Below are 13,410 nucleotides of genomic sequence, written 5' to 3'. Positions count from 1 at the left end.
AACAGTTTGTAGGATTCTGTCTCGAAATGGCCTGCATGGTCGAATCAGTGCCCAGAAGCCAGCACTAAACAAAAGTCAAATAAAAAACCGTGTGGAATTTGCAAAGTCCCACAGCCTGCTAAACAGATGGACGCTGGAAAAGTGTCAGAAGGTGGATTTCTCTGATGAATCTTCAGTAGAATTACACCACAGCTGCCGCAAATACTACAGGAGACCCACTGGAGCCCGTATGGATCCAAAATACACCCAGAAAACAGTTAAATTTGGTGGTGGAAAGATCATGGTCTGGGGTTACATTCAGTATGGGGGTGTGCAAAACATTTGCAAGGTGGAAGGCAATATCAATAGCCTAAAATATCGAGACGTATTGGCTACCTCTTACATTTCAATTCATAAAAGGGGTCAAATTCTGCAGCAGGATGGTGCTCAATCTCATACATCCATCTTTACAACAAAGTTCCTCCAGGCAAAAAAGATCAAGGTGCTCATGGACTGGCCAGCCCAGTCACCAGACATGAACATCATTGAGCATGTTTGGGGTAGAATGAAAGAGGAAGCTTGGAAGACAAAACCAAAGAATCTAGATGACCTCTGGGAAGCATGTAAGACGGCATTCTTTGCTATTCCTGATGACTTCATTAATAAATTGTATGAATCATTGTTGATCCGCATGAATGCTCATGGAAGTCACACAAAATATTAAACATGACTCTAATAGCACCACAACTTCATTCACCAATGTTATGCAACATATATTTGTATTTTAAGATAATTATTTGTTTGAATATCACATTACTTTCTGTGGGCGACAAAACTTTTGTCTTGCCAAAATCTGACCATTCTATGTTCATTAAATGATCAATATTTCAGCATTGATGCCAATTTATTTTCTTAACCTAAACCAAATTTTGGAGGGTTTCAGCTTTCAAAAGAGTAATTTATAAAACCAACGGATGAATTTAACGTCAGGTTATAAGCTTTTATTTACATAACATGGATAAGCGACATAACTTCTGTCAGGGAGTGTATGTGCGGGCTCATACTGTATCTAGGGAGCTATGTGCGGGCTCATACTGTATCTAGGGAGCTATGTGGGGGCTCATACTGTATCTAGGGAGCTATGTGGGGGCTCATACTGTATCTAGGGAGCTATGTGCGGGCTCATACTGTATCTAGGGAGCTATGTGGGGGCTCATACTGTATCTAGGGAGCTATGTGTGGGCTCATACTGTATCTAGAGAGCTATGTGGGGGCTCATACTGTATTTAGGGAGCTATGTGTGGGCTCATACTGTATCTAGGGAGCTATGTGCGAGCTCATACTGTATCTAGGGAGCTATGTGGGGGCTCATACTGTATCTAGGGAGCTATGTGTGGGCTCATACTGTATCTAGGGAGCTATGTGCGGGCTCATACTGTATCTAGGGAGCTATGTGGGGGCTCATACTGTATCTAGGGAGCTATGTGAGTGCTCATACTGTATCTAGGGAGTTATGTGGGGGCTCACACTGTATATAGGGGGATGTCAGCATACTTAATTCTGCTCAATATTAAGTCATACAATTAATATATATTTTTTTATTACTTTGTCAATATTATTAATATTGAGCAGAATTTATTTCAGCCTATTGGTTTGGCCTCCACAACAGTCATGGTCTCTCATGACCCCTCATGGAAATTAATCTACCACCGCTGCTCTACTATATATAGCGCTATGTTATGTATAGGGCTGTGTACATAATGGAAAAAAATTTCCATCATGTTCCGTCTACAGATGTGACCAAAGCATCTGTGTGTTAGTCACATGACCTATCGCATGAGCTATCAAAGGGGATCATGTGACATGTCACGTGATACATCGGGTACCTGGGGGGGGCTCACACCTTCTAAACCACCCGGGGCCCTGGCTACTCTTAATCCGCCCCTGCCCACCCATCTCTTGTAGATTGTTTGTGGGCTCTCGTGAACCGCAGCCTTAGAACCATTTTTACTCCAGAAATAGAGGTGAAAAGCAACAATGGATCGGCCTCTAAACCTTTACACCAAGCAACTAATGAGCACATACAAAACACAATGTGACTGTCAATTTTTCACTATTACTGGAGTTTGGGTGTCCGGGCTTTAGAATGTAAAAATACTGTATAACGGAAAAGTTGCAGTAATGCTGCATAGACCGTGATTGCAGGGTTGACACATGTTTACACCGATCCAATATTGGGGAATGGAGTGCGTATAATAAGTTGGTGGAAATAAATGGCATTTCATGTGCACATGTAATTCGCTTTCTACATTTGAGCAATGTTTTAGGCTCCGTTGCTGCAAATCACTCAATAGGAATTGCACACTCAATTAAATATCAGCGAGTGAAGCGCGTTCAGATGCTGATTGATTTTTGGCCAACAACAGGAATGAAAGCGTCTCTCGCTCCGGAGGAGCCAAGACGTCTCTGCATTTTTATAAACTGCCCATTGAGTTCCATAATGGAAGGTGCTACTGAAAACAGGAGTATCGGGAAGGAAATGTGCCATTTATATAATAAAAATATTTTATAATGATCAAAGCGTACAACGCGTTTTGAAACCGATCTAGTTTCTTCATCAGGTGTGACATGTAATGGTACAAGACCATCATGAATGGTGAGAGATTACGTCACTGAGCTCAAAACACATGTCAAAACTAGCACATAATAAAAAGGCAGATGGAAACTCTATAGGGAGCACAATAATATAAAGATTAATATACACCTACATATATAATAATATTAAACCATAAAAATCAAAAAAGGAATTTGTTGTCATTGCTAGGGCGTATTTTCAACAAATTAATTTAAAGGGAATTTGTCAGCAGGCTTTTGTTATGTAATCCAAGAGCATTATGATGTAGGGGCACAGACCTTGATTCCAGAGATGTATTACTTACTGGGATGCTTGCTGCACTTGTGATCGAATCCCTGTTTTCTCTGCTGCAGATCTAGCAATTCTCTGAATTCTGAGCTTTATATAACCCCCCCCACACACACACCGCTGATTGTCAGCTTTCTGTATACCCTGTGCATAGGCAGAAAGCTGCTAATCAGTGGTGGTGGGCGGGGTTATACAGATGAGTGAATTGTAGTAGAGGGGATAACTTACTGGTCTGATTGGGTCATTGAGGGTCCCACTACTGGGACTCCTAGCAATTTTGAGAATGGGGATCTTGAACTCAAGAACCGGTCTCCGCAGAGCTCCATCTTAAGTGAAGCTCAACCTCCGCTCTATCGGTTGTCAATGTGACTGCTGACTGAAGTCAGGCACACCCTTAGGCAGACAGAGGTCGGACCCTCAATGATAAGTTAGTTTATGGATAGGGGATAACTTACTAAATTTGGAATAACTCTTTGACAAACCTTGCGCAGTCCATGCACCACAAAGCTATGAGCTAGCGTAGACTTCCGCTTTAAACTGCATCAATTTCTGGCATAAATTATAGAAAAAAAATTAAGAGAATGCCAAAAAAGTGCAAAAAGGCACACGTTTATGTACAAGTATGACTTGAAACATCACGATTGTGATGCAATGCTCTTTATAAGTTCCCCCCAAAGCAATGGTGTAACTAGAGTCCCCAGTGCAACATTTGGACCTGGGGCCCCCACCTGCATGTTGGTCAGATGTATTGGCCCTTTTAGAGTTCTAGATCTTATAAAGACAAGTGTGTTCACCCCCCAAGTAATAATGTCCCCCATCCTGTCTCCTTCCTGAAATACTTTCCCCTTCCTGGCCTATTCCTGTAATAATGTCCTCCATCCTGGGCCCCTTTCAGTAATAATGTCCTCATCCTGGCCCCTTCCAGTATTAATGTCCTCTATCCTGGGCCCCATTCAGTAATAATATCCCCATCCCGGCCCCTTCTAGTAATAATCTCCTTCATCCTGGGCCCCATGAGTAATAATATTGCCATCCTGGGCTCCTTCCAGTAATAATGTCCCTATCTGGGGCCCTTCTAATAATAATGTGTCCCATCCTGGGCCCCGTCCTATAACAATGTCCCCCATTGTAGGCCCTTTCCTGGTGTATTGTCCTCCATCCTGAGCCCCTTCCTGGCACAATGCCCCCATCCTGGGCCCTTACAGGTATAATGTCCCCCATCCTGGGGTCCTTCCATTCTTCTCCAGCACATTTTAAAAAGAAGCGAACTATTATTTTTAACTTCCCCTGATCCCACGACATGTGGCGTCCTCCTCTATAGCCAGCTCCGAAGCCAGCAGCTGACTTCGGCTTGCCAATACAGGCAACGCTTGACATTACAGCCATATGCCGCCTGTCACGGGCAAGTCGACGACTACTGCTGGCTTCTGATTGGCTGGCAACGTGTATTGCAGTGCAGGAAGCCGGCAGGTCTCTGCACTGTAATACATTTCAGCTGAATCCTAGGATGCACATCCAGATGAAATTGGCTCTGGCATCGGCGGGCCCCACTCCTACATGGGCCCAGCCGCAGTTGCACCCTCTGTGACCATGATCACATTACGTAGCTGTATGGGTTTTTTTTTCCTTTTTTTCCTCATACCCCAATTCCTTTTTTTTTTTCACATGCAGCCCTTCTGTAGTCATGATTATGTGTCCGGTCACCTTTAGATGCATCAGTATTCTGTATACAGGCAGAGATTTTCACTTTGCAACGTGATGCATCTGGTGACAATTGACATAATTGATATATAATGTATACGTTTTGCATAATATGGATTTATGCGTGACGCTGGAAGATACAAATTGATTCATGGTACCAGATGGTATTCTTAATGGATTGAAGAGTATAAAAAGTTTGTGATAATTCCAGATTAGAAGTGGAAGAAAACTCGTAAAGAATGCATATGGTGTTCCAGGAATACAGTCCACATCACGCGGGCAGCAGCTCTGGGATTCCTGCAGTACTAGAGATGAGAGAATCGATTTCATACAAGTGAAATTTGTGTCAAAATTTTAGGAAAGTGTCTGGACCTGACAATTTGCGATCCGATTCCTGTGAATTACACAAAGCAAACGATTGCACCAGCCATAAAAATCATAAAAATCCTATAAATCCTAAAAATCATAAAAATCTCATGTGAACGTGAGAGCTCCTCTATTATGTCTTGCAACTATCATATCACATGGTATAGCACAGCCAATCAGGAGGAACTATCATAGCCTGTATAAAAGCAGAGGCAGGGAATGCAGTAGCCATTATGTGGTGAATCTGGACAGTAAGAAGACGTCATAGCTCACAGCTTAGGGTGCTTTCACATTGTGTTTAGGAACACGCTCGGTGGTCCTGTTGGGGCATACATCCAAAACCCCCACAAAACGGAATTCGCAGTATGCATAGTATGTGTCTGGGTATCCGCCTCCAGTAGGTGTACACCCCCAAAAATAATGCACATCAGAGCGCACGTTCGCTCTGCAGGTACCATTACAGTCTATGGCCCAGTCAGGGCATACGTTCGAATCCAATTTTGGGGGAAATTTGGACATATGCCCCGACGGGGCCACCGAGCATGTCCCTAAACGTAATGTGAAAGCACTCTTAGCCCATAGAGATAGAGAGAGAAAGCCATAAACACTGAATAAACATTACAGATAGTGTGTGACTGCACAGCAGTGGTAAACAGCTACCATCCATTTACCCATAGTCAAACATTTTTGAGGTCACTTTAACAATATTAAAGTTGTGTTTGCATTAAAGAGCTTGAAAAGTAGACTTCAGAGTGTTACGTACGTCTTTTATGGCTTTGCAGTACTTGTGATTCACTGTGTGTTACTTACAGGGGCAACAGTCACTATGAGGACTAGAGAACCTCTCTATGCGGCAACTTTTACTGATCCAATCTATAGGCTGGTGGTAATCCAGCAAATATCTGAATCAGCAGCTCCGGGATATATAGAAATAAAATGAGAAATGCAAGTTACTTCTTATTCTTTAAATAGGGATTGTTAGTACACCCCCTAATCACCCAGGTAAGGGAAGATTTACTTCCAGAAGGAATAACAGAGGAACAACACACTACAGTTTTACGAAAAGATGCTTGTTTTGCTTTTTTTACAGGAAATATAAGTATTTACTAAATCAAATATGTCAGATTAAGAGATGAGCGAATCTCACCAAATTTGAGTTAGGCAGATTTGCTCTATTGAAGGTTGAGATTCGATTGACGTTAAATAAATTTGGTGCCAAACTCTTCACCTCTTCTCGGCCTTCCCCATACCTGTACCGTCGCCACTGCTCTGTGCCTGGTCCTCTGAATGATTCCTCTTTCTTTTATCTCTCCCTACAGTTTTCTAGAAGGAGCAAACCAGACTAGGCCAAACTTGGTCACGTGGGGTGCGATGTATGTCCTGACTACATGGGGCCTAGTCAGCAGTGGTGCCCACCAGGAAACCGGAGGAAGAAGAGGGAAAAGCAGCCGATCAGAAGAAGAAGAGTTTTTTTTAATTACTTCCCAGCTCTCAGAATACAGGAAAATGTCGGCTGGCTAGTTGCCATTTTGCTGGACTCATGCAAAAAAAATAAGCAAAAATCTGGATTTGTTAAAATTGTAACCTGGTGAAATTCATAGATAATTCAAATTAGCTTAGATTTACTGATCTCTTGTCAGAAGTTATAACTAGATTTAGTAAGCAGCAAGAGGGGGTTCCCCTAATCAAGAACCCTCGATTCTGGGGATCACTGACATCCAATGAGATCAAACTAATATTTAATGCTATTCGGTGATCTTCCAATAAACTGGTGCAAAAGTGTAACCTTGCTGCCCTCATCCCCTACAAGTCCAAGCTGCTTTTGGTGCATATCCCAGTCTAATATTGCTAAGAACTATCCTGATTCTCTAGCTCTGTAATTTGGTGTCCATTCTTTTTGAGTAAATTGTTCCTTTTTCAACACTATTCTGTCAGCAGTATAGGTGCTGGAACTTCTTTACCCTCAATTCCCAGTGTACATTGTTAATGCAATTGTCCAATGGTCTGCACACCCCTCTTTGTTTTGCCTATATGCAGTTTGACAGGACATCAGGAGCAGAAAAACAAAGACCTGCCCCCATTTCCTTTGTAGAGACAAAAACCTGCCTTCACTTCCTGTACAGACAAAGACCCACCCCTGCTTCTAGTAGAGAGACAAAGACCCACCCCCACTTTCTGTAGATAGACAAAGACCCTCACCCACTTCCTGGAAAGAGACAAAGACCCGCCTCCGCTTCCTATAGAGACAAAGACCCATCCTCGCTTCTTGTAGAGAGACAAAGACCCACCCCCACTTACTGTTGAGAGACAAAGACCCACCCTAGCTTGCTGTAGAGAGACAAACACCCGTCCCAACTTCCTTTAGAGAGAAAAGACCCAACTCCACTTCTTTTAGAGAGAAAAAGACCCAACCCCACTTCCTGTTGAGAGACAAAGACCCATCCTTGGCTCCTGTAGAGAGACAAAGACTCGCCCCTACTTCCTATAGAGAGACAAAGACTCGCCCCTACTTCCTGTAGAGACAAAGACTCGCCCCTACTTCCTGTAGAGAGACAAAGACTCGCCCCGACTTCCTGTAGAGAGACAAAGACCCACCCCAGCTTCCTGTAGAGAGACAAAGACCCGCCCCTACTTCCTGTAGAGAGACAAAGACCCGCCCCTACTTCCTGTAGAGAGACAAAGACTCGCCCCTACTTCCTGTAGAGAGACAAAGACTCGCCCCTACTTCCTGTAGAGAGACAAAGACTCACCCCTACTTCCTGTAGAAAGACAAAGACCTGCCCCCACTTCCTGTAGAGAGACAAAGACCCGTCCCAACTTCCTTTAGAGAGAAAAGACCCAACTCCACTTCTTTTAGAGAGAAAAGACCCAACCCCACTTCCTGTTGAGAGACAAAGACCCATCCTTGGCTCCAGTAGAGAGACAAAGACCTGCCCCTACTTCCTGTAGAGAGACAAAGACTCGCCCCTACTTCCTGTAGAGAGACAAAGACTCGCCCCTACTTCCTGTAGAGAGACAAAGACTCGCCCCTGCTTCCTGTAGAAAGACAAAGACTTGCCCCCACTTCCTGTAGAGAGACAAAGACCCGTCCCAACTTCCTTTAGAGAGAAAAGACCCAACTCTACTTCTTTTAGAGAGAAAAGATCCAACCCCACTTCCTGTTGAGAGACAAAGACCCACCCCAGCTTCCTGTAGAGAGACAAAGACCCACCCCAGCTTCCTGTAGAGAGACAAAGACCCGCCCCTACTTCCTGTAGAAAGACATAGACCCGCCCCTACTTCCTGTAGAGAGACAAAGACTCGCCCCTACTTCCTGTTGAGAGACAAAGACTGGCCCCTACTTCCTGTAGAGAGACAAAGACTCGCCCCTACTTCCTGTAGAAAGACAAAGACCTGCCCCCACTTCCTGTAGAGAGACAAAGACCCGTCCCAACTTCCTGTAGAGAGAAAAGACCCAACTCCACTTCTTTTAGAGAGAAAAGACCCAACCCCACTTCGTGTTGAGAGACAAAGACCCATCCTTGGCTCCTGTAGAGAGACAAAGACTCGCCCCTACTTCCTGTAGAGAGACAAAGACTCGCCCCTACTTCCTGTAGAGAGACAAAGACTCGCCCCTACTTCCTATAGAGAGACAAAGACTCGCCCCTACTTCCTGTAGAGAGACAAAGACTCACCCCTACTTCCTGTAGAGAGACAAAGACCCGCCCTCACTTTCTTTAGAGAGAAAAGTCCAAACCCCACTTCCTGTAAAGAGAAGAAGGCCTGCTCCCACAATTCAGCTAATTATTGCTGCTGCTCGAGACGGATTATACAAATTGCACAGAAAATGGAAAAAACTGCTTAATTTTTAAATACAGGGTTTTGCAGATTGTCTATTTATTACATTATCTAAATTACATCAAGCTGTCTAAAATTACAGAGACCAGTACATTTCTCCTTCAGATAATTAATGTGTATGTCTATAGCAATAGAGTAACTAGAAGGCAAGTAGGAGGGAGTGAAGCTGCAGTTTACTTTTCAATCAGTGTCCGTGAGACTGCATGCTGTAATCAGGAACAAGAAGCAGATGAGGGGAAGCACCTGTTTGACTAAAAATCTTGAGCCCATCTACCCAGCAGGCATAGATCGATAAATTAGCATTTCCAAACATTTGCAATTTGCATTTTAAACAAAGATTAGGGATATAAAGTAGGGCTGAAAATTATCCAGTCTACATCTACAACTGCCTAAGTAGTGACTTTTTGGAATAAGTATCCTTTAAAGAGGAAATGAGCTTTGTTTTATTTAATTTTCCTCCATTGCAAAGTTATGAATTTGTATGATGTTCTGTACATCATGACTTTATTTTTGTTTACTACTTTGTCTCCTTAGCACTATGCCGCAGTGCTGGTTCACATGCCCAGTTTATGCTCCTTTAGCCACAATCTGTACTCTATTTATAAACAGATTATAGAAATTCCCTGTCTTGGCACTCAGGTGGAGAACAGAGAAGGTCAGAGAGGGGAATTCCTGTACTCTGTAAATAGAGTACAGATCTTAATTGAGCAACAGTTGAAAGCAGCTTATAAAGGAGCATGCACTAGATACTGTATGTGAAACAACACTGCAGCATGGTTGTCATGCTTCTGGATTCGAACCCTTGATTCTGTGTTCTGTGGTCGGTGTCTCTTTCCGCTGAGTCACAACAGATACACCTTTTCTTTGGGTGTTTTAGTTCTGTTATCTTTGTTTCTGTCTGTTTTGGGTAACAGGTGTTTTTCATTTACTCTGTTTGTCTGTCCTATCACCGTTCAGGTGCAGCTTGAAATACTTTTTCCTACTGGTGTTTCTTGCTGGTGATAGACTTTGTTGGATTCATTCACTTTGCTGTAGTTTGTGTTTGTTGCAGTTGTTTTGTGTGTGATTCCTTTTCTGCTTAGGGAACTGATACTGTAACAATCACAGAAGCCGCTAAGGACATTCAGGGTAAGCCGCCGTCGAGTGGGGGCGCCATTGTGTTACCTTAGGGTGCCAACCTCAGTTGTCAGGCAGGGACAGACCAAGGTCAGAGAAGAGCTTTTCCTAGACTGTATAGGGACCTGTCAGGCACAGATATTTGTCTTTCTGGTTTGTACGTTACCTGTGTGAATGTGCTTTGGCAGTCATAACAATGGTGTTTGGGAGAGAAGGAAGCAAAATAAGGTAATCAAATAAATTACAAAAAAATGCCTGGAGGATAATTAAATAAAAAAGTTTACTACTCCTTAAAGTGTTTTCCATGCCTTTTTTTAAAACCTAGACCTCCTTGTTTTGAAGAAAAAAAGAACTTCCCTGCTAACTGTACATTGCACAGACAGTGCGTTCTTGATTTCCATGTGTCATAAATTGCAGTGTGTGTAAGTTTGTGGGGTTATAAATTGGGGCACTCTGGTCAGGTTTTTCAGTATGGAAGATGCATTTTTTAAAAACATTTAATGAGGAACCCCCACAACTCCTGTAACTTCTTAGTTGGATGTAGTATCTAAAGTTACCAACTTAGAGGCATGAACGGCCTCCCTCGATATCACGTGTACGCTAACATTTCCATTCATAAAGTAACAATGATAAATAATGGACTATGATTGATGTCTTAATATTGTGGACAAAAGTCCTGTATAACCATAGAGTCATCATCTCAGATTCATTTTAATGATCCAACTGTTCTAAAATAACAAATGAAGCAACTTGATTAATTATCTTTAGCCGCTTTTTGTATACAGCTCTCATGCAGACAAAACCTTATAGCTGTGGCGCCCAGGTGATGGGGACTACTCAGCGCCCGGGCCTTAATGCCTGGTCTTGGGGGATGTCGCGGTGGTCGGCTCCTGGGCCCGTATCCTGGCGTCTCTCTTAAAAAGGGGAAAATGAAATGTCAAAGTTCGTGACGCCACCTGTGGTGTCTGGTGAGGATCACCAGCGCTGCGGCAGTCCACTGAGGCCGGTGTTACGGTAGCTTTGATGGTGTAGCTCCCCACAGGTGGAGCTAGGCCTCAGGGCAGTGATGTTTGACGAGGTGCACGATATGGCCGTGACCCAGCCGGGTCTAAGTAAGAACAGGGGACACACACACACGGTTTGCTTCTGTACCTTTTACTGGTGGAAATACAGGTACCGTCCGGAGCACTGTAGGGTGAGGGGTGCACTGCAGGACTCTCCCCAGTGAGCAGGCCTGGAGCTAGGCCTAACTTAGTCTCTGTTCTGCACCGGCTGATCCTGTGGTAGGGCCTTCTGTTGGAGTACACACTCCCTGGTATATGGGGCCTCGGTAACTCCTGACCCTGGTATAACAGTCAGCGTTTGGTATTCCTGGGACATGTAGTTCGTCAGGTGTTCTGGTTGTCTTCTGCTGGGTGTAAAGAATCCCTGCAGACTTGGACCCGGTGTCCGGTATATGGTTTCTGGGGTGAGCTGGTAAAGCTCCTCTGCCCCCAATGCTACTCACTCCTCTAGCCTTCTGCCTTCTCGGGCCCTCACTAGGCTATACACACTGGTAGTTAGCTGGCTGCCTCTTCTGCTGCTCTCTGAGCGTCAGCAACGCTCCTAGCTCAATTAACTCGAGCTGCTTGAGTCTGACTGAACTGCACTGCAGACTGACCTGTTTCTCTGTGTCTCACTCTGCAGGAACTGGCTGTGGACTCCAGACTGTTCTGCCTCCACTCGCTTCCTGAGGAGAACTAACTAACAGACTCACTCTGCCTAGCTCCATCCTCCGTATTTATATCCCTATCTGGGCTCCCTCTGGTGGTCTGAGGTAGGGTGGAGGTGTGTGTATGCTCTGAGGGCCTCTTGTGGAGAAAACCTGAAATGCACCCCTCCAGGATCTGTGGCTCCATGCACAGCAGGGCGTCACATAGCAGTTTTAATAAGGCATAATATGGCATTGTTTTTTGGATTCGTTAATGCATGGAGATGCTATTTGATGACTGTATGATGGTATTATTATAGAACTGTTGGGTGGCTTAATAAAACTACTGAGACACTGTACAGTTTAGTTTTGCAATGTATATATGGAGGGATTCACGCTCTTTGGCAGCCTTTAGCGTACACACAAGCAATAGGTTCTTGTCCAACAATGCATGTTTATTGCTCTCATAAACTTCGGAGGGCTCATCACAGAAAAATCCTCTTCTTGGCATAAAGGTATAACAAAATAAACAAAACAGTTCATACAGCAAATACGGGCTCACCTGCTTAGATAACAATCCAGCTCTCTCAGTCTCTGGCAGAGACTAACCAACACTAGAATCTTTTACTCCTCCCAAACACAGACAGCTCTGAGACAGCTCAGCTGCCTTAAATAGGACCTGAAAAGCCTGGACGGGAGGTAAGGGAGCAACCATTCCCACCCAAACTCTTCTGGTCACTCCTAAAACCCAGACCCAAAACCCCGATAAAAACCTTTCAGCAACCTACTAGCAGCCGTCATCTCTGGAACTTACATCACAGAGACAAGCCACCTCAGTAACACATTCCTCCCATCCAGGACTTTAATTCCTGCTTTCCTACAAGTAGCAATGTATAGACTAGTTATTTAGAGTACTATATGGAAGTAGTATTTGGCCAATGTATATTATATGGATAAAATTATTAGGACCCCTCCACATTACGCCTACATGAGCTTTTATGACATCCTGTAGGCATCCATAGGCATCAATATGGAGTTGGTCCTCTCTTTCCTGCTGTAACAGCTTCTATTCTTGGAAGAAATTCTACATGAATTTGGAATCTGTCTAAGTTTGCCCATTTATCCAGAACAGCATTTGTGACGTCAGACCCTGATGTTGGGGAGAGGCTGGGCTCACAATCTCCATTCTAATTAATCACAAATATGTTGGATGCGACTGAGGTTCGGGCTCTGCACAGCTGGTCATGTTCTTCCCATCAAACTCCCCCAACAATGTTTGTATGGAGCTTGTGCACTGGGCACAGTCATGCGGAGCAGAAAAGGGTCTTCCCCAAACTGTTCCCACAAAGCTGGAAGCTACAATTATCCATAATGTCTTGCACTGAAGTATTAAAGAGGTTGTCCACTACTATTAACAATGCCCCCATTGATCTAAACTGTGGAAATAAGTGTTTTTGTAAATACCTTCTGTGGTCATTCTTGCCTGTAAGTGGCGCTATCGCTGACATCTGAGTGGCGCTATCGCTGACATCCACTGGTGTCATGTCAAGTTCCGGCTGCAGCCGGGCGTGACCCAGTGACGCGCTCCCCCCTGATTGATGGGCGGTGGGTGGGCTTTCACGACGCGTCACAGCCCAGCATCCACCGCACGCTTTCCCAACGAAAGCAGAGGAGAGGGAAAGCGCACAGTGGTTGCTGGGCTGTGACGTTCGGTGAAACCTCGCCCACAGCCCATCAATCAGGGGGGAGCGCATCACTGGGTCACGCTTGGCTGCAGCCGGAACTTGACGTGACATCA

General features: G+C 44.3%; 1 long non-coding RNA gene across 1 annotated transcript in view; it reads left to right on the top strand.

The window, feature by feature from the left end:
* LOC141237296 (uncharacterized) overlaps nt 1-13,034 on the top strand; it is a 317,494-nt gene extending 304,460 nt beyond the window's left edge. Inside the window, exon 3 of the long non-coding RNA XR_012302858.1 lies at nt 6,289-13,034. This is a non-coding gene — a long non-coding RNA (uncharacterized lncRNA). The remainder of the gene's footprint in view (nt 1-6,288) is intronic.
* The last annotated feature ends 376 nt before the right edge of the window (nt 13,035-13,410 follow it).

Source organism: Phyllobates terribilis, unplaced genomic scaffold (assembly GCF_046119375.1).
Source record: "Phyllobates terribilis strain yellow unplaced genomic scaffold, ASM4611937v1 Scaffold_2__4_contigs__length_985480577, whole genome shotgun sequence".
Taxonomy (NCBI): Eukaryota; Metazoa; Chordata; class Amphibia; order Anura; family Dendrobatidae; genus Phyllobates; species Phyllobates terribilis.
This window is presented reverse-complemented; position numbering and strand designations above follow the sequence as displayed.